Genomic DNA, 25440 nt, shown 5'->3' with positions numbered 1-25440 from the left:
CTGGAGGCAAGATAGTCCAAGTTTGAGGTGCAGGCATCCAGTGACGTTGTGTTCCAGGCTCAGTCCTTCCTGTACCAGGCACTGGGGGTGTATGATGTGGGGACATTGACAACTCTCCATCTGGCAGAAGAACAGTTCCACAGTAATATGTGTAATGACACTACCCCAGGACTTGACCCCCATCCTGAGTCTTAATGCTGTTTCAATGAGAATAAAGTGGCAACCTGAACACTCAACCTACAGCATGGTCTGAGGCAAAGGTGTGTTGAGAACCTCTTGATGAAGACTGTTCAAGGGAGTGAAGTCCATATGGGGCCTATGGAAAATAGGACTAAGGCCTCCACCCCAAGACCCAAGAGCCAGCCTGAACATTCTCTGCCCTATTTACTGGAGATCCACAGGGGTGAGGAGTTCCACTCCCCAAGTCCACGTGGTGGCGCTCCACCCCAGTTCATAGGGCCCCTCCTCTGCCCCCCATCTGTTCTCAGCCATCACCATCCTGAGCCTTCCTAGGGTGTGGACCACTTCCTGAAAGTCTTCCTCAAGGGGATCCCATTTGGTTCTGAGAATTTGGGTGGCAAAGCTTGTAGGTCCAGCACAATGCAGTGACTTCCGCTCCAAGTCAGGCTCAAGTTAATTCTAAACCCTGAGATTCTGCAACCTAGAGCTAGCTGTCCTCCCTGGACTTGGGGTCGTTTGCTCCCTGCCAAGAACAAGGCAGAGCATCACCCACAAAGAGAGGTGACAAATCTGTCGGGCAATGGGAAGAGGCGCCATGGGGAGGGGGGAGGGGGGCAGCATCAGCTGAATGAGAAAAAGTCTGTGGGACACTGACAAGAGAGACAAGGGTAAAGTAACAGCCAGAGAGGGAGGGATCACTAGTGAGTGCTGGACTAGGCCCTAGGAATCTAAAATCCTGGGTCTACCTTGTCCCCCAGCCCTGAGGATTGTGGATTTAGGGCCTTGTCTCTGAAGATCTCAGCTTTGTGAAGACGTTGACTCAAAGAGGTCTCAGGAGGCTTTGCAAATCTGTCTCAATGCTGAGTTCCTGTGATTACAGAGTATAAGAAAACCCAGCAGGAACGTGCACTTATGGCTCCCATACCCCCAAACCAGGACCTTAGGAACTCATGTCACCCGGTGCTCCTACCCTCACCTGGGGCCTGAAATGCTCAGGGTGGTGGGGCATAGAAAAAGCACTCCAAAGAGACAAGGCGGTGAAGATTACACATCATCCCATTCATGGAGTGTCTCTTAGTCATCCATATTTAAGGCCCTTGGCTTTGGAGGCCAAAAAGGAGGCCACGAAAGTAGGGCAGAGTTCAGAGCAGAGAAGCGGTCTCAGCACACATCCCTGCGTGTGCCAAGGGCTGTCACCAAGGCAAGACTGATTCATGGCTCCATTCATTCCTCTGGCCATTCACCCCTCACTTCTTCAACTCTTCCCATCCCTTCAATAGGTCAGCATCTGGACAGCCAGGGTAGCCTCTGACTTGAGGAGTGCACAGTCATGGGGAAGATGGAAGGGGTCACCCAGTCTTCAGGATAAGCTGGGTATTGGCACAGGTGTGATGATGGTTCTGAGAAGGAGCATGGTGGAGGGCCAGCTTGGGCCTTAGTGAGTAAGTAAGAAAGAGAGGAGCTTGATGCAGCAGCAGCAGCCGCTCTATGCCTCAGTGGGGTCCAGGCTGCTTTAGAAAGAGAGACCCTTCATCAGGAGGCTGAAGAAGAGTTGGAAATGAAATGACAGGGAATGGTGGTGGGGCCCTGAGCCAGCACTGTGGTGGCAGGCTTGGGAATGAAATGAGAGGCAGACATAGGCCTTGGTTCCTGATGCAGGGTATCAGGAAACATGGGATATATACCTAGAGAGCCCTAGTTCTGGCCTGAGTCACTGGAGAGATGATGTTGGACACAGGGCAGGCCAGAGGGAAACGATTAGCGATTAGTTCGGACTTTCAATCACACTGGCTCTGTTTCCGTCTAGCACAAAAGGTATCATCGACAATCTGTGAATGATTTACAGCCCCCTTCTGTATGTTTTACCATTTGGATTCTCTCCTGCACACCCAGCGATGGAGAGAGACCAGGAGAGAGTCCTCCTCCCTGCCTTTGCCCCTATGCCATGCCTGTCACCAACATGAATGACACCTGATGCCTACACTGTGACTTCATCAACTTCCTCCACACCATTCCCATGGCTGCCCTGGAGGTTTTCAAAATGTATGCTTTGTGGGTAGGGGCAGAAAGAGACTTGTCAGAGGTCACACTTGAAGGCACTAAAGGTTTCCTGATACACACATCACAGTGGCCACTGAGGCCTCTGCTCTACCAACTCCACATGGACAGGAGCAGCAGCAGTGAGCAGAAGCCCCCTCAGGGTCTCAACAGGAACGCTTCCTCTTATCCCATGGAGCTGGGTGGCCCGGGATGCCTCTACTGGCTGGCCCTTAGCTCCCCACGGAACGTTAGGGATGTGGAGACAAATGTCAGCTCTGAATCCCCATGGAAGGATCTCTTGCCCTTCAGTGAAGAGTGGTTCCTTCCCGGAAACCAAGCCCCCGACTAATGGTCCCACTCTCTTTTCTAATAAATACGTGGCCCTGGGCCCGGCTCCCTTCTCTGCTTTGTCATGAGGGACCCGTTATTTATGACTTGGGAGTGAGTCACAGGCCTTGGCAGGGAGCTAACGGTTCTGGGCCCAATGTATTTTTCCACTCAGTAGCAAATGAAGGAGGAGCTTGTAAATCCTGCCGTCAGAACGGCTGTGTAGGTATCTTCTCGGACAGACGCTCCTCCTAGCTTGGCCGTAAATCTTTTCCCTGGTAGATGTTCCCGGTGGTCTTTGGCAGCTGCTGGGAGAGTAGGTGGGGGCCCTTCCAGACTCCGAACTCTGCTCCCTGGCCACACAAGTGACTCTTGTGCCCAAGGAACTGCCACAGTGTCTCTGGGGACTTCCCACAGGCAAAATTGGGGGAGATGATGGGGTCTGAACAGTGAGGGTCAGAGAAGAAAAGGCTGAAGTGTGAGAGGAAAGCAGTAAGATACGTGGCTGGCTTCCGTGACCCACGGGACTCAGTAGGTCTTTCTCGACTGCCTGTGTTGGGCCCATCCTCAGCCATCAGCGGACAACCTCTGGACGTGCCGCACCCAATCTCCATACCCTACTTTTTTCCCATGCCCTGGGCCCACCCTCCTTCCCTGGCGATCCAGGCACCAGGCAGAACTGCAGGCTACTTCATATTTCCTGCTTATTTTTCTTACAGAGCTGTAACTCCCACATCTTAGGCCTCATTTTACCATTTGCCCAATGACCAGACACGTGACAGGCCTAGGAAACGTTGAAAACTGCACAGTGAGACTCTGCCCTTTGAACAAGCTGGCAAACATAACCACACAGTTTCTTTGGATGTCAAAGGACGCTCAAGACCCTGGGCTTCAGAAACAAAAGATAGATTTATTTTACTTTTTCTTAAGTTCCATAGATCTTAATCCCTACAGAACCAGAGATGCCTGGTCTGTACAAACTGAGAGTTACATCATGGGAGGAGCCTACAGCTGTGGGGCCTGGGTCTTTTTTATTAATAGGCAAAATCTAAGCTTGGCCCCAGGGGAAGACATTACCTTTGGTAAACAGAACTATTCTGTCTTTCCCAATCTGTTAACTTAAAAAGTGATGGAAAGAGAGCTAGGTGGGAAGGTAGCTGGCAGGAAAGACAGACATGGGAGACCCAAGGGGACAGGAGACAAACCTGTATCCAGACAGGGGTCTCACCTTGCTTCTGTCTTCTAGTGACTACTTCAGGTATAATGCTCCAGCCCAGGGACTCCCAAATCTTGATTGCATCTCAGAGTATAGAGAGGTTGAGGCAAAATCAGGCTGTAGCCCTCGATGGTCAGTCCCAGCTACACACCTGAGACTCTGGTCAGGGGTCTGGGGATGAAATGCTCCCTAGAGAAGCCCTCAGCCAAAGGAAACTGAGGAGGTGAAAGTTAAATACCTTCTTCATTCTCTGAAGCTATACTAGGACACAGCGTAAGCGACACCAGCCATAGCCCAAGGTAGCATCTGAAAAGGCCACATATGTTGTGCTCAAAATGCAAGGCATGGAAAGCGAAGGTTGGCGACACTTCTTTTGAGATACGTAAAATCTGGCAGTCATTTCTTTCCAGAAAAGATGGCTCAAAGGGGGCATAGGGTGGGGGCACCCTAATCCGGACCCTGTGGGGGCTCCCAAGAACACACCACCTGAAGTAAGAGAAGACAGCAAGGTGACAAGGTAGGGTTACTGGTCAGTTACTGTTCACACTGGGGGCCGGAGAGATGGCTCAACAGTTAAGAACACTCACTGCTCTTGAAAAAGACAATGGTTCAATTCCCAGCACCCACAGGGAAGCTCACGTCTGTAACCCCAGATCCGGAGGATCTGATGTTCTCTTCTGACTTCTGTGGGCACTGCATGTACATGATACATAGGCATACATGCAGACCACGCACCCACATACAATTCTTTTTTAAAGTTTGCCTTTCCTCCTGTAGAGTTCACCCCTAACATCCAATCCCAGGTTAGGGCCTTTCTTGATCCAGACTCTTCTCTCACAGGAAGTTCGAGTGTCTGAGAAGACCAGGGACTCTTCAGGACTTTGGTTCACAGTGAGAGAGAATCTGAAGAGTGGACGTGTGGAAGTGGACAGTGTGAGACTGAGACAGAATGGCTTGGAGAGTCTCTGCAAACCTCACCTAATGATCTGGAGATGTCCCAAGTGTGGTTCCACCACATGCCTGCGTAGTTCACATTCTTCCAGCATCCCTCTGCCAGGCTTCCTCCTCAGCCAAACTCTCCTGCTCTTTACGAGCAAATGGCTCACAGGAAATGATTAGTGTTAATTTGCAAGACTTTATCTGGATGGCCATGTCTCACTGAACCTCTACTTGTACATCCCAGTCAAGACAAGAAAAATAAACTTAGCTTAGAGAACAACACTCGGTGTAAATGCTGTCGATTAGCATAAGGCATGAATCCGGGGCTTCCAGAAAGGCCGCAGAGCTTGTTAGCACCGCAAACAGTCAGAGGAGCATCTTGGATCTTCTTGTGCATGCTAGGCAGATGCCCCACCCCAGAGGGTTGCTCCCCCCCCCCCATATCTGCTACCTACTCTAGCAGAAGCTGCCCTCAGTCATGTGTCCTTAGAGTGTCAGGTCCTGCCTTGAGGTACCTTCAGCACCCAGCACATGGTCTTTATTGAGGGAATGGGGTGAGTGTGTGTGCATGCGCATGTGAACACCAGAGGTCCACCTTGAGTGTCATTCCTCAGCAGCCATTCTCCTTGATTTTCAAGACTGGGGTTCTTGCTAGCCAGGGCTTCCCAGATCCAGCTAAGCTGGCTGATCAGTAAAGTCCTGGAATCCTCCTGTCTCTGCTTCCCCAGCACTAGGGTTACAAGTGTGCATCACCCTTTCCCACTGCTAACCTGAGCTCTGGGGACTGAATTCAGATCTTCATGCTTATGTGGCAAGCACCTCGCCAACTGAGCTAGCTCTCCAACCTCCACACACTTTCTTAACCCTCAAAGCTTTCCCAGGTAGCTGCTTGCTGTCCCATGGTGCTTACAAGGCGCTGTCAAGTTCAGTGTTTTGCACAAGGAAAAGAGCCAGTGTGTGAGGACTGCTGGCTGGGGCAGACATGGACATGCAGAGAGTTAGTTCCCCTAAAGCATGAGCTCAATCAGACCTGACAGCCAGATGTCTGGACTGATGACGTCAAGGCTTAGGGCAAGGGCTGGGGGACAGCCAAGCTCTGGTTGGTAGCCCCCACCCAGACAGCTTCCCAGGAGCTGGGAGCCACATGGGAGGCAAATGAAAGCCTATGGCAGTGCCTCCCTGCTGAGGACACCCTGCTGATGGGCCTGGGGTGGGGGGCTGGGTTTGTACATCAAAAAGAGGCAGTGTTTATGGGTTGCTGAGCCCAGACTTTAACTATAGCTCCAAGAAAGCAACTCTTCCTTCTTGCCTCAGAAGCCCAGGGACTATCCCATCCCAAAACACCCTTTTCTCCCCTCCCCTCCCCTCCTTCTCCCTTCCCCTCCCCTCCCCTTCTCTCCTCTCCTTTCCCCTTCCCTCCCCTCCTCTCCACTCCTCTCCCCTTCTCTCCTCTCCTTTCTCCTCTCTCCTCCCCTCCCCTCCCCTCCTCTTCCCTCCTCTCCTCTTCCCTCTCCTCCTCTCCTTTCATTTCTTCCATCAAAGCCCTCTCTGTTCAGCCAGCAGCATGGAACACTCCCCTTGCTTTGTGATCTGCCTTATGGGACACCTCTCTTCTCCCTAAGACTCTTCCCTCAGAACACACCATCTCCTGCCCATATGGGGGTGGGGGGTGCAGAGGTAACTTTATTCTTGTCCATATTGTTTGTGAGACCTAGAACTCACAAGTTAGGCTGGGTAAGACGTCAGGGATTCTCCTGTCTTCACTGTCACCTCACCAAACCTTTTTTTTTTTTTTTTAATGTGGATTCTGGGGGCCCGAACTCAGACCTTCCTGCTTGCAAGGCAACATTTTGCCAGCTGAACCATCGCCCCAGCCACTTCTCTTTCTGAGTATTTTGCTTGGCCTGCTGTGCAACACCTTGGGTCATAGATTAAGCTGCTTGCCCAAGATGTCCTTGAGCAGCCTTGGGAGGCTGCTGAGTACCTAGATGCTTGGTATCCCCAGGACCTGCTGGCTGCCAGCCACTGAGACTTCTGCTGGGAGACCTGGAGCTCAGCTTGCTCAACTCCACTGTAAACAAAAGCACTAATTAGCCTGTAGGAGGGACAGAAGGGGGACGGAGTAAATCAAGTCCTGCTCCATAATACCTACAGAAAGGGCTCCTCGGTCCGGGAGCTGGCACGTTTGTGATAACCTACCATGGCTCTTGGGATATTAGTTTGTTGATTGCTGATAGTGAACATGGGAATGAAAGTGTGATTAAATGGCACAGTGACTTCCATTGGCTGGGTACTCAGGCACCAAACTAGCTAGAGTAGAGGGGTCCTGGGATATGGGTCTGAGTGAGAGACTAAGCCTGGACTCTGTCCAACCTGGTGGGGACTACACCCTTACCTTGGAGGGGGGTGGGGCAGACTCAGCTTCTCTCAAGGCTACAGTGATAGGACTGAACAGAAGGAGACACATGTGGGCATGAGCCAGAACTCTAAACTTGTGTTTGCAGCTTGCACCATATCAGTATAGAAAGTGGCTATTCTTTCATTTTTGCACGTGCATGTGTACGTATTTATACATGTGTGCATGTTCATGAATGTAGGTGTGTGTGTGTGTGTGTGTGTGTGTGTGTGTACATGTCCACATATGTATATAAAGGCTAGCAGACATCCTCAGCTGTCATCCTCAGGAAACTTCCTCCTCTTTTGAGACAGGGTCTCTCCCTGGACCAGAGCTCACCAACTCAGGCCAGTGAGCCCCAGGGATCTGGCTGTCTCCACCTCCCCAGAGCTGATTACAAGTACACTACCACACTTGACTTTTTTACATGGGTTCTGGGGATGGAACTCAGGGCTCCCTACTTGTACAGCTACTGAGCCAGCTTATCATCCCAGAAAGTGGGTATTCTTAATTCAGAAAAATCCAACCAAGTCACAGGGATGTCCTGGGTGTCAGAAAAGTACTAAGCTCCACCATCAATCTCTGTCTCTCTCAGTCTTCCTGTTTCTTTCTCTACCTCCTTGTCTCTGTCCCTCTCTGTCTCTGTCTCTCTCTCTCACACACACACACATGCACACGCACACACACACCACACACACCCCTCCATGAGCTCTCTCCAGTGTTACACTTACTCTTCATATTTTTCCACATCATTCTCTGTCTCCGTTCCTACTTATAAAATGTATCCGCAGTTAAGAGCACTGGATGCTCTTCCAGAGGACCTGGCACTCAGAAGTTAACAACCATCTGTAACTCCAGTTTCAGGGGATCTGATGCCCTCTTCTGGCAAACAACCATGTGTGCAAGCATAAATCTTAAAAAACAAAACAAAACAAAACAAAACAAAAACCAGCAAAGGGCACCTACTAGCCAGTAAGAAAGCTGGATCTGAGTCAATAAGTTAGAACCAGAAAGGTAAGAAACTAAGATGAGCCTAATGAGCCTAGTCTAGGAAGTCCACTAGTGGTAAGCACAAGGGCAAGGTCCTCCAAGACCAGAGCATCCCCCCATCTTCCATCAAACAGGTACGGGGCAGCTGGAAGGGAGAGAGGAAGGTCAAGGTGCTGGGCTGCAGTTAGACATTGTACCTGACAGACAGGAACAAGAAAGGCCCACCATAAATGACAGCTCAGAGGACGCAGACTAAAGAACCTGCACTGGGTTGGGGAGCCAGGGACAAGGGCTAAAAGTGAGCCTCGAAGGATGCATGGGTGCTGATAAGCAAGAGGAGGAAAAGGCACCCCAGGCTGAGAGTAGCAGGGTGAGGCTGAAAAGCCTGATGTGCCACCAGCAACGCTTTAGAAAGAGCTGAGAGGCCGTCTGACAGCCAAGGCGAAGCCGTGTCATCATTCCTCCAACAAGCACCTTACAGATATACAGACACGCCTCTCCCCAGCCTGATGCCAGGAGCCAGGGAAGGCAGCACATGGCCCTGTCCTCTGAGTGCTCCTGGACAGGAGGAAGATCAAGACACTGCAGTCCTGGTGTGGGAGACACAGAGACCAGGGTGTGGAAGCCAGAGTCTTACATGAGGTCTTAGCCTCCCAAAAAGTGGGAAGAAAGGGGTCCCCTGGGACTGCCATTTAGGTCTTGCAAGTCCTGAATGCTGAATATGTGCTAGGAAGTTGAGGAGAAGGAAGGGGAGCCTGAGGGGTGGAGAGCCCAACAAAGGAAAGTAGTATTCAGATCTCAGAGCTCGAGAGCCTGAAGAAGCAGAGCAGAGGGAGCAAGACAGAAAAGCAGCTTGCACGGACACCCTGTACGCCAAGGGAGGTGGGGGGTTTACTGTCAGGAGAAGGGATCTGGGATTGACCTATGCACATGAACTCAAGCTTTTGCAGATATGTCCAAACCAAGCCAGAGATTCCATGTGTAGCTGGGGATAGCAATGATCGTGGCCTAACAGATCATAGACTAACACAAAATATCATGAGGTCTTTATGTGATCTTTTGTTTGTTTTGTAACTCAATGGCATGGTTCTTGAACATGAACTTTGCAGATGACATGTTGCATGGTCCCAAGGTTGACTCTGTTTATGCCTCAGAACAGGAGAGGCAGGTGCCATGTGAGGTAAGGGGACAGCTGACAGGTGGCTGCAAGGCCAAGTGAGCAGCCAAAGAAGACATAGATGGAGGCAAGTGACATAGAGAAGAAGAGGGAACTCTGAGGGAGCTCGAAGACAATTACTCAAGAAACACTGGAGAGAGACTAGGGGTGTGGCTGCTTCACACAGATGCAAAGTTTGTCACATGAAGAGGTGAGGAAAGTCATGAGTTAGGTTGGGGACACATTGATTTTGATTTTCAGAGGGAATTAAGCTAGTTGCAAGGTGAGCGTGTGGCCCACAGTCAGGAAGGAGCATGCACTCTAAGCATGGACTCAGTGCCATCTTTTGGAGAGAGAGTGACCCCATGTGGTACTCCAAGTTCCAGGGGAGAACATGCAGGGATGGAAGGGAATGGGCCAGGTCCCCCAGCGTAACCAACACTGGAGCAACTGGCAGAGGAACCATCAAGTGAACCAAGGACCAGGAGCCTCAGACACAGTGTGTGCTCTCTCCTAGCATAGCAAAGAACTTAACCAGGCACATGGCTGCCTGGCTTCAGATCATAGTTGATTGCTAGGAGCAGCCACATGCTAATGTCCTGCCAGCTGCTGTGAGCTATGGTCATGTCACATTCATACCTGTAAAGAGAGCTGATGCCCCTCCCTCCTCTCCTCTTCCCTGGGGGCAGCAGACTCCATGTAGACACTCCAAACTAAGAAATGTGAGTGGTGCCTTAAAACAAAACAGCAAAAAGAGGGGTGTTTCGTGGTCCTGTGTTTGCCTGCACAAGTCCAGCTTTTTACTAGATTGAAGCTGGGGTCTCTACCCTGGTTAAACCGTGATTGAGGGTCTTTGGTTTGGATGGGAGGTACAGAGGTCAAGGGAGAGCCATTCCAGTCAGCAGAATACACCTAGAAGGGCTTGGAAAGATAGGCAAAGTTGCTAGGAAGTTCCAAAGTAGATACACACAGGTGGTTCTGGGGTCTTCCCCACAACTTCCTCTCTGAAGGCACGGCCTGCATGGAGTACACACATATGGAGTACACATGGAGCACACAATAGTGATGTGGGTTATCTGAACCAATGTCCTCCAGGCAGGACCAAGGAGTCTCAGGAGCAAAAGAGGCCTGGAGAATGAGGCAGGTAAGCGAAAGAAAATGTAGGAAGCATCCAGCTTTCCATCCCAAACCAGGAAAAGTGTGGGGACAGGAAAGGTCGGGAAGACATGGTATGTGGACAGCTTGGGACCAGCGGGGACAGCAGCTCCCGTGGAGAGTAGCTGGGAGACAGGTTCCGGTTCTCATGTCAGCGGGGTTGAGGGGAGCATGGCTGGAATGCACCACAAGTCAGTGACCATTCCCTGGGGTGGCCAGCGGGGAACCTCCAGCTCCGAAGTCATCCCCACCAGAGGAGCCTAGACCTCTCCATGGAAAAAGGGTTCCCCTGGGGTGCGTGGCGCCAGGGTGGATGAGCTCATGGCTGCTCTCTGTTGCTTCCCTTTTTTTCTAGGCATCTCAGATTTCTGGATGTTTGGAGCATCTGCCGAGGACAAGAAGGGGACTGGGATCCAGATGCAAGGTGGATGTGGGGGTGCAGGGGTTTGTTCTTTCCTTTCTGTTCAGTCCTGGGTTAGACGAGGAAGTTCTACACCCCAACCATACACACCGTCACCTCCCACTAAGGCACCAAGAACTGTACTACACAGAAGGCCACCACTTAGAACACACTTGCGGAGACTTTGCTTAGCAATTGAGAGACATGGACATAAAAATAGAGAAGCTGGTGGGGGTGACAAGAGCTTGATGGGATCAGGACATTGCTGCAAGAGGCAAGGAGCTGTGACAGGATGATGCAGATGGTAGCAGTGCTAAGAATAGGAAGATGTGGCCGTGGCTTGCTCTTCTCCACTGATGCTGTGTGATGCTAAGGAAGCTACCTCTTTCTCGGAGCACGTTTCCGATCTATGATATGGAAACTCTACCTAATCTTAGAGAGCTTCTCGAATTCCTTGAGTGCCCCGTGGTGAATGCTTCAACATCTCATAGCTCTTTGCACTCAAAGGGAAATAATATTAGTTCAGACCGTGTTAAATTGTGGCTGTATCATTGTACAACCCGAGGAACACCATTCCCAGGGTGGCCTTTAGATGTGGCGTCCCCTCCAACCTTAGTGTGATCAGTGAGCTTAGAAATGGTAAAGACCTGTGGGTCTAATCTTTGGGGGGAGGGGAAATGACTGTGTAGAAGGTACCTGGGTGAGTTCTGGGATGTATATGGGTCTCCTTGGAGGGGATGAGTCCTGCTCCAGGACACTCTTGTTTAAATGAGTGTGTGCTGCTTTGGAAGAGGAAGCTGCAGTGGCGAGCTGGCTTGTGCCAGCCTATTGCCATCTCTCAAACAATAAAGAGACAGGGACTCTCCTCCAGATCTGGCACTTGAGTGGCTACCTTAAGACATCCCTGGAGGATTACCCTGTCCATGACAGTCCTGAGAGTATATCAACTAGGAATCCAGGGGATCCTGGACTAAGGAGATGGCCCAGTCTCTGATGTGCATGTTTTGCAAACACTAGGATATGGGAGCTAGACTTGGTAATGTGCTTACCCAAGTGCTGGGCAGATGGAGACAGGGGTATCCCTGGGGCTCTCTTGACGGGTACCCTTGCCAACTGGGTGACAGTGCAAGTCAGTTTCTGGGTTTTGTTTTTTGTTTTGTCAACTCAACACAAGCTAGAGCTATCTGGACAGAGGGAACTTCTAGAAGAGGGGATAAAGTTTCCCTATCAGATTGACCTGTGGCCATGTCTGCAAGGTATTTTCTTGAATAATGATTGATGTGGGAGGTCCCAGCTCACTGTGGGGCAGAGCCACCCCTTAACAACTAGTCCTAGGCTGTATAAGAGAACAGGCCGAACAAGCCATGGAGAGCAAGCCGTTAAGCAGCATTCCTCCATGGCCTCTGCATTTTAGTTCCTGCCTCCAGGTTCCTTCCCTGGCTTCCCTTCATGATGGACTGGAAGTTGTAAGATGAAATAAATGTTTTCCTTTCCAAGTTGCTTTTGCTTGTGGTGTTTATCATGTAATAGAAAGCAGGCTAGAACAGTGAGTTCCTGGCTAGGAAAAGATTTCTCTCTCTCTCTCTCTCTCTCTCTCTCTCTCTCTCTCTCTCTCTCTCTCTCTCTCTCTCTCTCTCCCTCCCTCCCTCTTGCCCTAGCCCTCCCTCTCCCTCTCTCCCTCTCTCTCTCTCCTCCCTCCCCCCTCTCCCTCTCCCCTCCCTCTCTCTTCCCCTCTCCCTCCCCCTCCCCTCCCTCTCCCCCTCCCCCTCCCCTCCCTCCCCCTACCTCCCCCTCCCCCTCTCCCTCTCTCTCTCTCTCTCTCTCTCTCTCTCTCTCTCACACACACACACACACACACACACACACACACACACACGGTGGATGGGAGAAACAACACCTAAGGATGTTTTCTGACCTTTTCACACATACATCACATACATACACATTTGTACATGTACCTCATACATGTGTGCCTATACATATATTCTTGTAAATAGACCATATAAAAGAAAGACAAGGCAGAATATCCTGAGGTCACAGAGGTTATTGTACTGTGAATACCAAGGGTCTTTGGCAACCACGGGTTCTTTAGGTCAAAGGTGTCCTTGGGTGCTCTTCCTAGAGGCAGAGTCTCCTCTGTAGAGACAGGTGGCTCAGAAGATGAACACATTTCCTGCACAAATCTGATGTCCCAAGTCCTGTCCCTGGAACCACAGTAGAAGAGAGCATCAACTCCAGAAAACCATCCAGAAAGTAAAATAATCACTTAACCAGGGAAACAGACAGAAGACAGTTTCTGAAGAGAACCCAAGAGCCCAGGAGATGATGGCTAGGATTCAGACAGAGAGGTTAGGGTTGAGTGGTACCCCAGCAGGGCTGCTCCACACAGCCAGTGGGAATGTTGGACATGTTAGTGCAGTATGTGTCAGAGTTCTCTCTTAAAGCTCTCATGAAGCTGAATGTTCTGCCGCTAAAACATCTCCTGGCATCAGGAGGGCTTGGGAGGCTGAAGGAATCTGAGATGGGTTGGGTTCAGTCATGGCTCATCACTGACAACTGGAAGAGATTTACAGTACCATGGGAACACACCTCTGGGCATGTCACTGAGGAAGTTCCTAGATTGAGTCTGACTGTGGATGGCACAGTCAATTCCATGGGCTGTAGTCCCAGACCAAATAAAACAAAAAGAAAGAAAGTACGGTGAGCATCGGTGTTCATCTCTCTCTGCTTCCTGATTGTGGATGCAATGGAACCAGCTGCTTCAAAGGCCTTGCTGCCCCACTGCCCCACTGTGATGGACTGTAGCCTCAAGCCATGAAACAAAATAAACCGTTTCCTCTCAGGTTGCTTCTGTCACCAATACAAGTGGCAGTTAGACAAAACCTTAACAGTGAGGTGTTTGAAAGAGTTATGGACACTGACCTAATGGGTTAAAACAAACAAACAAACAAAATGGTCTTTGTTCATTTCCTCCCACAGGATCCTGTGTAAAGTTGGTGGTTGACATTTCTAACCAGTAGAACTTTCTGGAAAGAGGGTAGGCACCCATAAGACCTCCTCATGGGTAGAGAAGTGCATACAGAGTGTCTTTGGAATCAAAATTCAAATCTCAGAAGGGGGTTGGACCCCCCAGGCCACTCCCACGCCTGAGAGCCCACCATTCTGTTAAAGTGACTGAGAAAGTCTCTCGAGTCACTAAGCCAGTGTCTGCCTCTGGTGGCTTCCTCCCTCTGAGAAGTCCTGAGAACAGCTCAGGCTTATTCTCATTCAAGCTCTTCAAACACACACAAACACACACACATACACACATGCATACACACAGACACATACACACACAAACACACATACACACACACACATATGGGAAAGGGCCTCGTGTTGCTCAAGTTGCTTTGGAGTCAAGAAGGACCTTGAACTCCTAATCCCCTTGGCTCCACCCACCAAGTGCTAAGACTATAGGTGTATCTCACCACACAGTCTGAAAGAGCTGGCACAGATTTGGCTGTCCTCCAAATGTCATCTCTCTTGTTTAGGACAACCCCCCAGGCCACCCCCACCAGCTTCTCTTATAGCAAGGGACTTCCACATGGCTAAGTTGCCTCCCTCCTATCTGAGTATCCTCTGTGACGTTCCTTATCCTCTCTTCAACTCTACCAGCCAGGACGTTGACTGTCAGGATGACTCTGGAAGCTGTGTGCTGAAGAAAGCAGTTACCATCATGGTAAAGAGTCAAAAGCCTTGGGCAAAGAGTTAATATCCAAGAGGTATCCCCAAGCTTGTTTGACTAAGACATTTGTGGTTCACGTTGCACAATCTCTCCGTGTGGTATTCCAAGCCCTCTGTGCCCTGCATGAAAGCATTTTCATTCACATCTCCTGCTGCAAACTAACTTTCCCAAAGTCTGTCAGAATTCTGGGAATCCAGAAATTCCAGGAGAGGACCACTGGCAAGCAGGTCCTTGCCTCTTGCTTCTGGAGTTTCCTCCCTCTCAGTGGTCTTCCCTTGTCCCAGGCCCCATGTGACCATATGCTTCTCCCCTCACCGCTCCTCTAGTGTGCTCTGAGGAAACAGCGCCTGCAAAGCCTGCGAGGAGGTCATGGGTAAGCATGTTCTATTCTCAGGCAAACAAGACCGCATGCGCCGGGCCAGGTCTCTTGAAATTAGTTTTGGGGAAGCCAAATATAGCTTTCTGGTAGACTGCTTGCTTTGTAAACATGGATGGGGTCCTGGAAAAGGAGACCAAGGAAAAAAGAAGATAATGATGGAGGAGGGGGAGGTGAAGGAAAGGAAGGATGGGGGTGGCAGAAGGGATAGGAGCAGGAGAGGGAGAAAGAAGAATAATTAGGTCCAAAATACCCACATTTTCTAGTAAGATGCTGTCATAAATGGTGACTTCTGCGCAGAGGCTTGACAGAGCAGCACATATTTAACCAGCCTCCCTCCCTGCTGCAAACCCGGATGGAGGGCCCTGCGTTAGCCTGGATTCTAGACCGGAAAGGCCACAGAACAAAGCCACAGCCAGCCCATGAAGCACGGAGAGTCCTCCATTGCCACCACCTACCCATCTCAAACAAACCAGCACAGATGTCACACAGAGGCTGTCAGGGGACCTTCCAATTACCCCGGTGATCAGAAAACACATAGGTTCCAATCATCTACCAAAATGGCACTCAAGAGTGACTATGGGACGTCTCAGACTCTAGTGTAAAAAGTTGAGTCTGTGCGTGGGCTGACAAGATGGTGCCTGTGGGGAAAGAGTGTCTACCGCACAAACACAAGGATCTGAAAACCCAATTTAAAAAAAGCAGGGCATAGTGGCATACACCTGTTAGCCCGGGCTTGGGAATGCAGCTATGACAGGACGGTCCTTGAAGCTCACTGACCAACTGAGACACCATCTCAAAAGGTAAGGCAGAGAGTAAAGAAGGAAGACCCCAGATGTGGGCTTCTGGCCTCGGTGTGTGCACACACTCAACCGTACACACACACACACACACACACACACACACACACACACACACACACACAGATTGAGGTTGCTGTTTGCTATGTAAGCTCCCTTTGGGGACTGTTTGTCATTGCAGCACACACTAGCCTACCTAGATTAACATCTTCAGATATTCTCTGTGTATCAGTCTTTTATCTTAATTAGTCCCCAGATTGACAACATCACTGCCCTACCCACCCTTCCCCTCCATTTCATCATTCCCACTACCACAAAATCCATCATCTTTGCCACTATCCCCCTCCTACCACTTGCTACATCACAGTAATGTCTCTTATCCCACCAGAGCCACCACTAGGGACGCTCTGTACCTCTGCCCTCACTACTGCCATTACAAATGTCCTTCCCATCTCCACACAGCTGGCATTCATAATTGAGCTGCTATTCTTCTACACAGTTTCGGTGCTTTTAGTTAGTGGGTGCCTATCTTTCCTTCCCCTTTTCCCCGGCATCTGCTTCATTTTCTATATATTGTTTATGATCAAGTCCACCCCTTCTACTCCCAAATAGAAGAAAACATTTCCTATAACTCAATTACTTTCAATTTCATTTATTTCTTGGGGATCTCTCTCCTAGATAACTGTCCTGTGGGGACAATCACATCCTCCTGGTGACCCCAGTCACTGCCGTCTCAGCACCAGAGGACCTCCCCTCCTATTCTGCATGTGTTTTTCTCCCCGCCCCCACCTCCACTTCTGCCTTTACTCATGCCACCGTGCTCAGCAATGCACCTCTCCCGCCCCCTCCAGCCTCCATTACTGTAACTGGTACCAGCATTTTCACTGTTCCCTTCTCCTAATATTTCCTCAACACTCCCATTCTGACCCCACCATGATTGTATTCTCACTATACAAAATTATTGTTGGGGCTCCTAATATTTCCTCAACACTCCCATTCTGACCCCACCATGATTGTATTCTCACTATACAAAATTATTGTTGGGGCTGCAGATAGCTCTCAGCACTTAAGAGCACCAGGGCTCAACTCTCAGCATCCTCACAGCAGCCCATAACTTTCTATAGCTCCAGTTCCAATGGGTCTGACACTCTCTTCTGGCCTCCACAGGCATCAGACACATATGGTGCCTATATGCTCATGTAAGTACCCACAAATACACAGAAAATAATGTTGATGGATCTGGGGATATAGCTCTGGGTTAAGAACACGTACTGTTCTTTCAGGGAATCCAAGTTCACTTCCCAGCATTCAGATTAGGCAGTTCACAACCACCTCTAATCTCAGCGCCAAAGGATCTGATGCCCTCTTCTGGCCCTCACACGCACCTGCTCTCACATGGTACACACACATACTCACACACTCACACACACACACCCTCACACTTACACACTAACACATGCTCTCACACACACACTCACATACACACACTTTCACACAAACTCACACATCCTCACACACACACACACACACACACACACACACACACACACACAAGCCTTAGAAAATGTGCCATTGTCCCTTTCTCAAACACTATCCTTGTTGAATCCTGGGAGTCTTTCACAGCTCTCCCCCAGGAGCTTTTGGAATGGTTACCCAGCCCAAGCATCTCTGTGGTGCACTGAGGCAGTCTGTCTGGGTCACGTGGCTACAGGAGAGCTGAGGCCTGCTCCCCTACAGAGAGCCTAATCATCTCCCCTTCTTTTGGTCTTGAGCCTTCCCCTCTGCTCCCCCTCTCCCATGTGGCAGCCACATGGTCTTGGAATGGTCTGAACAGTGGAGCAAAAGCAAGACCTTCCTGTGTTTCTGGAGCTCCTTTTGTGGCTTTCTGGGGAGTGTGGACACATCCAAGTCTTGGGTTTGGACCTGGAGGCAGTAGATGGAGCAGGTCTTTAGAGGATTCTGGTTCTGGGCCATTTGGACTGATTTATTTGGTCAGGACATTTCTCCACGTCATCTAGAATGCCTCTCTAGCGTTCTCTTTGTATATTCTATTTAAATCTTAGGGTTATTTTTTTTTTATCAAAGTAATGCATGTACATATTTTGAAAGTAAAATGTTCTACAAGGTTCATAATGAAAAGCACAGTTCCTGGCCAGTCCTGCTTGCTTCTGGGTCCTTTCCTGACAAGTACTTTGATATATTTTAACCTTGTCTTGTCTTTATTTCCATATTTCCAAGCAGCATGGTAACGTTGACATTTGTCACAAATTTTACCACCAGGTTCTGTGGCTCTTATCACATGGAAGCCAAGTGCCATCCCTCTCATACCACCTCTCTCCAGAGACTTAGTCAGTGTTCTATCGCTGTGAAGAGACACCGTAATCACACAACTCTTGCAAGAGAATGCATTTACCTGGGGGCTTAGTCCATTATCATCATGATTGGGAGCTTGACAGCATACAGGGAGGCATGGTGCTGGAGAAGTAATTTCCAGCTACACCCTGATTCAGAGAGAGAGTGGGAGAGACTTGGCTTGGCATAAGCTTTTCAAACCTCAAAACCCACTCCCAATGACACACTTCCTCAATAAGGCCACACCTCTTCCAGCAAGGCCACACCTCCTAATGCTTCTCAAATAGTGCCACTCCCTGGTGACTAAGCATTCAAATATAGGAACCTATGGGGTGACCCAATCCTTATTCAAACCACCATAGTGCCCCTTGCACATAAACACACATGTGAATGTCAGTATAACAATTTCAGCTCTGATCACCATACTACATGCGTGTCATTCATTTTCTCGTGACAGCTTTGTGGTTCACTTAGTGATCGCCTTGTGTTGTCCTTACTGTGTATTGTATATGAACAGATTCCCTCATCCCTGCACTAAAACAGCCGTTCTCAACCTTCCTCACGCTTCAACCCTTTAACACAGCTCCTCAGGTTGTGGTGACCCCCAACCACAAAATTATTTTCTTTGTTACTTCATAACTCTAACTTTGCTACTGTTAAGAATTGTAATATAAATATCCCTGCTTTCCAGTGGTCTTAAGCAACTCCACTGATTGGGTCATTTGACTCCCTCAAGGGGTTGCAACCCACAGGTTGAGAACCGCTGTACCAAAGCAAATCAGAAAAACAAAAAAACTAAAACTATGTCATTTCTTTTGACTATACATTGCTGGTGTCTTTGTTTTTCTTGTTCCTAGAGCCCTCTATGTTTAGGACAACGTAGACAAAATTATTCTGTATCCATCTCAAAGATTCTTCTTCCAAAGTTCTCCTTCATGCTGACTCCTGGATTTCTATTTGAATTTACCTGGAGCTCTGCATCACTTGTCTGTTTCAGATCCTTGGTGATTTCCCAACTGGACAGCATTCTCTCTAGGGCTGGTTGGAGGTAATACTCTTCAAACAAACCTTTAAAAACATCTGAGGGACTGGAGAGTTGGCTCAGCAGTGAAGAACACTGACTGCTCTTGCAAAGGACTTGGGTTTGGTTCCCAGCACCCACACAGTTGCCTGTAAGTCCAGTCCCAGAGGGCTTTTGCTAGCCTCTGAGGGCATTGGACACACATGGTGTACATACATATATGCAGAAAAATATCCAGACATAAAAAATTTTTTAATCTATTTAATAAGTAAAAATTACATGTGTCCAGTGTCACATCTGTTTTTATTGCCACCCTTTCTTGACACAGAGGCTCAGTGCGATAACGCATGAGTATGGTAATTCTTAGCATCGGAATTTAGAAGTATCATTTATTTTCTTCTGGTTTATATGGCAGTTGAGGAAAAAAAAACTTTGAAACAACTTGGATAATCAATGTTTTTAAAAATAAACTACTTTTCTCTTATCCAAAAAGACTTGAAAATTTTCTTCTCTAGTTTAGAAATTTTACTTCAGCATGTTTTGACTGAATTGTTTTTTGCTTTTTGCTTTAAAATTTAGTTTACTTCTAGAAAAATTTTATTCTGTAATTCCAAGGTCTCTGGCTCTAAGAAATAATCTTTCCCTTCTCCTTTCCTTCTCTCTCCTCCTCCTCTGCTTCTCCTCTTCTTCTTCATTACCCAACCTCCTACTCCTTCTCCCTTCCCTCCCCATGCAGTTCAGAGCCTTCCTTTTATATCTCTAGAGATTCTATCATCAGATGCTACTCACAGATCAAACATCTCATTTTTCTATTAACTCACATTTCTTTTGAATTTCATTCTTCTTTGGGAAAAATTATCTTGACTTTATCTCCTTTATTTTATTTAGGTTTGATGTTTAAATCAAATATGGATGCTATATGTATATTTTCCAGGAACTTTCTTTTTCTTAATCCTTTTAAGAAAATAGTCTCCAGTTCTCATTTAAAGGAGGCGCCACCTTTGATCATCCTGAAAATATTAATCTTCATTTGTGCTGTTTTTCTCTTCGCTGTCTCCTCTGGTTTCTGTGATCCCTTGAAGGTTTTCCTTAACTATGAAATGATTCTCAGCTGCCTCTTATACTTACTTACATGGGAGGTGCTAAAATTCCAGGTGGAAGTGGCCAGAGGAGAGAAAAGTGTGGGCTTTGTCATTAGGTGGTAGAGCAGGACGTACTGTTAGTTGGGGAACCAAGTGCCTTTTACTTTGAGAAAGTTAGTTTTTCTAGGAATAACTCTCCCAAGGTCTTCCTATATGATTTCAGCATCCCAAAGCCTTGGCCTTCAAGAAATGCATTCATCATGGTACCTCTGTGTCAAGAACCTTCCTTGTTCACTATCTCAGAGAAAGCCTTTCTGTTTTCTGAGCAGAGGGACTGATTATATAGGTGCTGATTACATAGGACTGATTATACAGGGTGGAGGACTATTGCTGGGACAGGGACATTCTTCCTGCTTCCTGTAGGAATTCCTTACCAGCACTCCATTTTTCCAGCTTCATTGTCCACTCCCGGCCACTCTGGGATTCTGAGCCCCCAGGGGCTTTGCTACCTATCTCTCCCTGATGTCTGTTCCCACACCTTGTACATTTGGGTCTCCTCCATCTTCTGTGGCTTGGGTCTCTCTGTTCCTTGTGGTCGGCTAAGTCTGGCGCCATACATCCACATACTTTGTAATTCCCAAACTGCTAACGCCTCTTGTGCTGCTGTTTCCTTTCCCGTTCCCTTTCCTTGTGGGTTTATGTCTTCTTCTTCTTTTTAGCATTCCATTAATGACATTTTAGTGGGACTTCTGGAGGTAGCCAAGATAAACATGTGTGTTCAATCAACTATGATTAAGCAGTCTAATGTTCTCTATTACAGCTTAGAGCCAAAGTAACAGTTAATCACATAGCCTTCTCCTACCTGGCTTTGCCTGCCTCCTCCATCCTTTGTCTACTGAGTGGATGACTGGCTGGGAGCAATCTCATCACGTAGCACCATCTGTCACCATGAGGCCACATCAAGTTTAACCTAATCTGTCATGCTGAACAACCCCAGTACTGTGACCTCCACGTGGCCTGTATCAACATCAGTACCATGGCTTTCATCCCCATCACCACCGCTACCCTCCCCTTCACATCACAAATACTTCCATCTTACCCTTCATCACTATGATGACCGCCACCTCTTCCATCACCCTAACCTCGTTCTCCATCAGCTTCTTCATGTTTCCCATCACCACCATCTCTTCCACCTTCACGACCACGCCCTCCACTGTCATTACCCCATCACCACAAGCCCTATCAACCCCGCTGGGCTTCCGATGTACTCACCAAGATCTCCTCTCTCTCCCACAGTGATCTCCTTCCAAAAGATGTTTTACATGAAATAGTAATACACTCTCTATTCACAGGGTCCATAACCAACCAGATGCTGTGCTGTGGGCCTGGTAATCCCTGTTACTCAGACAGCTGAGGGAGGAGGATTGGTTGAATGTAAGAATGTGAAACTAGCCCTGGGAACCATAGTGAGATTCCATTTAAAAGATGAGAGAGGGAGAAAGGTAAGAGAGAGAGTACGGGGAGAGGTGGTGATGAAGAGGAGTAGGTAACAACATGGAGGAATGAGTCTGTCTTTGAACATATACAGTATTCTTCTGGGAAAGGAAAGGCTAAAAATGATGTCTCCAGTTCAAGCATCCTACATGCAACATGGGAGAGGCAAAGAAATGGAACGGCAAGTCCTTCCTGGGCATTGAGCACCACAGTAGACACTTTATCTTCTTTTTATTTTATTTTATTTTGGTTTCAGATGAGGAATATTACTCCTGTTTTAAATGAAGAAACTGAGATTCCCAGATGCGAAATAACACAGTCAAGGCCACACAATTAATAAGCTGTGGAGCCAAGATTCCAACCCTGTGTGACTTCAAAGTCCATATTCTTTCCATTACACTGTGCTGGCGAGAAGTCCCAAGAGTTTGGTTTAAGCACAATGAGATATAACCAGGCAAAGAAACCCCTTATCTCATGGAGAGCTGGTCCAATGTGGCACCAAGAAGCCCCTCTCCCAAGAGAAAGGACACCAAAGTTCTCTAATGACAAGATCCACTTATGCTCACAGAGCTCACACAGTGCTGAAGGCCCTACCCCAGCAACCTCATGCAGAGCCTCAGCCTTACCACCTCTTCCTGACCCCAGTTCCCAGCGGGGAAGGGAGGGAGCATGGACAACCAGTCCTGGGAATGCCTGGGGTTTGGGGGAACTGGGTTATTTTGGGATTGTTTACATTTGGAATCTTCCTGATCTTTGGTCCCAGAAAAACACCCACATGTTGGAAAGTCTTCCGAGTTATTCACTGTTGGGTTTTTTTTTTCTTCATCTCCTTCGACTTTTTCTTCTTCTTGGATGGAAAAAAAATGTGCTAGTGATTAGTCACAACCTGTGAGGCTGGGCTCTTGACAGCCCCGCTGAGAAGGCAGAGACAAAGAGGCTCAGAGCAGGCCCCCTGGCAGATGCTTCTGGGAAGGAAATGTTCATAGCACAGACCCCCCCCCCCCCGGGCCATGGAGTGGTCTGCTCACCTCTAGCTCCCAGAGGTCCATCACTGCCCAGATGTAGGGCCTTTGGCCGTTCTATTCCAAGCCAGCATCCCAGCATCACTAGGGAGATCTAGCCAGCATGTGTGCTTCAATGAAGCCAGAGGACAGGACCTAGGCAAGTGTGTGTGAAGACAGTAGAGGAACAGGCAGTTGGTGAAAAGGATGCCCAGCCTGTGAGGCGCCGTGCTGAATGAAGGCCTTCCTTGGCCATCCCTGACTTCCACACATCTTAAGACCCCTGGCAGGGTGATCACCAGTTTGGTCTTGTGGACACCCTAGGGGCTAGCTGTCCTCTTGAACTCTTTTTCAAGAAGGTTATGGGTTGAGAGGGACAAAACCGTGTCCACCGAGCCAGCACAAAAGGAGATTGCTCCAGCTAAAGAACTAGGCTTGGGAAGCAGGTCTGGATCCAATTTTAAAATCTAAGGATTGTGAAACATGGCGGGAAGGGGTAATAAAGGGAATCTGGGAGCTCTCCCTTGGTGTGGGTCTTTTAAAGGAGATTTTAAGGCAACTAAGAAAAAAAATCAATTAATACAATAAGCAGCAAGATGGCTTAATGTCAGGGGGTGACAGAAGTACCCCTAGGGTGACTGGAATCTGAGCAAAAAGAATTTTCTTGCCAGGCTCCTGCTGATACAAACAATTTGAGTCATTCCAAAGTAGGATGTCAGCACCATTCTGAAAGCCCAGTCTCCTGTGATTACACTCACACAAAGCACTCCACCCCACCAGGGGAGCCATCTACACACCAGACTCCAGGCTAGAAGCAAGTGTAGCTATGGGCCCCACGAGGACCCCCACAGACCTGAGGCCCACCCTCTGTGGCATATGGCTGACCTCACACATGGGACTTGAAGATCAGGAGAAGAAACAAGAACATGGCCCACCCAGGTTTCACTCTAACCTCCAGAGGCCCCAGCTAGGAACTGCTGTCCCTGGTCAACCCCAGTTACATAGGAGGAGCTACAGCAGACAGAGGACGACACCCCAAGTTAGGGGTCCTTGTTGCCCAGTCTTGGGGAAGTGCCAAGGTCCCTCAACAAATACCTTTTATCTCTGCAGTGGAAGGCACTAGGGAGTGGGCACTGTGCTCAGGCCTGGCTCCAACTTATGCAGATGTATAGTTTTTTTTTTTTTCCCATGGGGGCAAAGTATCTGTCAAAAGAATCGAGAGAAGGGGTGGTTTCTCTGGACTCATAGACCATCATGGAGGAAGGTGCAGCAGCAGGGGCACAAGGCATTATGTTTCAAAACATCCTGTGGACAGTCAGGAAGCAAAGAGAGATGAATGGCAGTGCTCGACTCCTGCCTTAGAATTCAGCCCAGAGCCCCAGGCCATGGGATGGTCCTCCCCATGGTGAAGGTGTGCTCCCTCAGCTCAGTCAACCTGATCTAGATGATCCCTTACAGGCAGAGCTAGGTCTCTATGGTAGTTTGAATTAGAAATGCCCCACATAGGCTCATGGGTTTGAACGCTTGGTCTCCAGTTGGTGGCACCGGGGAGTTAGGGAGCTTTCATAGGGTAGGGCCTTGCTGCAGGAAGTACATAACTGGGGCAGCTCTCAAGTTTATACCATTTCCAGTCACACCTCTCTTTCATGTTTGTGGCTGCCAACGTGGTATCTCAGCTTCCTGCTCTGACTGCCTGCTGTCATGCTTCACCACCGTCATGGACTCTTCTTCTCCAACTGTAAGTCCAAATAAACCAAATAACCCTTTCCTTGGACATACATATCCATATCCATATCCATATCCATATCCATATCCATATCCATATCCATATACATATACATATACATATCCTAATAATAGTATTTTGTCACAGCAACAGAAAGTAACCAGTACAGGGTTCTGGGTGGTTCTAGACCCAGTCAAGGTGATGTTGGCCATTTTCCATGATCTTTAGCCACTTCATCTCACCCTGAAGAGGAGGGGCAGCTAAGTGTCTCTGAGGTTCAGGGATGAGGATGGAGCAAATCCACGACTCTGTTCTAGAACAACTAGTCATCTGTGCCGGAGACTTCTCAATGGTGAGGGGAAGGTAAGAGAGAGCAGAGATGGACCAGGAGATCAGAAGAAGCTTATGTCCCTGGGGCAGACCTACATGCAGAATGTGGGGATAGAATCCACTGAACTGGTGAGCTTGTCTAGATTTGGTGGCATCAGGAGACTGGCAATAGGTCAACTGACAATAGGACTATGTGCAGAAAGTTACTATTATTGATTATAACAACATTCCTTTAGACTAAGGATCTCTAATCTTTCACATCATAAAAAGTTGATACTATCTGCAACTGTGTTGGCTGCACTTAGAGCTATCCTGGGATGCATGTCCCAGTCTCACACTTGACAATCCACAGAGGAAGGTGAGTCAGGGTTCCTGCTACTACATAGAGAAGTTGATGCGAGAAATGTGTGGTGCCCCAAAGCCTAGTTTCAGCTGTGTTAGAGTAGAAGACTGTCCTCTTCCCCTTCCCCTGGGTGGAATGAAGGGAACCAGAGGGAGCCATGTCCCAGGCCTTGAGAAGGTACTTCCAGGCAGAAGGGACACCAGGAAGCAGGTTGGCCCTGTTGTCCAGGCACCTTTGCCTGCTCCCATCTGCTACTCTGCCCGGCCTGAGCCTGAACTTAGATCTTCTCCAGGAGACCTGGAGCCTCAGGAGGCATCCTCTCACTCTCTGGGGAAGCCTCCAACGTCATCCTGAACATCTGGGCTCAACTCTGCCCCCTTGGTGCTGAGG

Source organism: Mus musculus, chromosome 6 (assembly GCF_000001635.26).
Source record: "Mus musculus strain C57BL/6J chromosome 6, GRCm38.p6 C57BL/6J".
NCBI classification, from domain to species: Eukaryota; Metazoa; Chordata; class Mammalia; order Rodentia; family Muridae; genus Mus; species Mus musculus.
The sequence above is the reverse complement of the archived record's forward strand: the minus strand, read 5'-3'. Positions refer to the sequence as shown.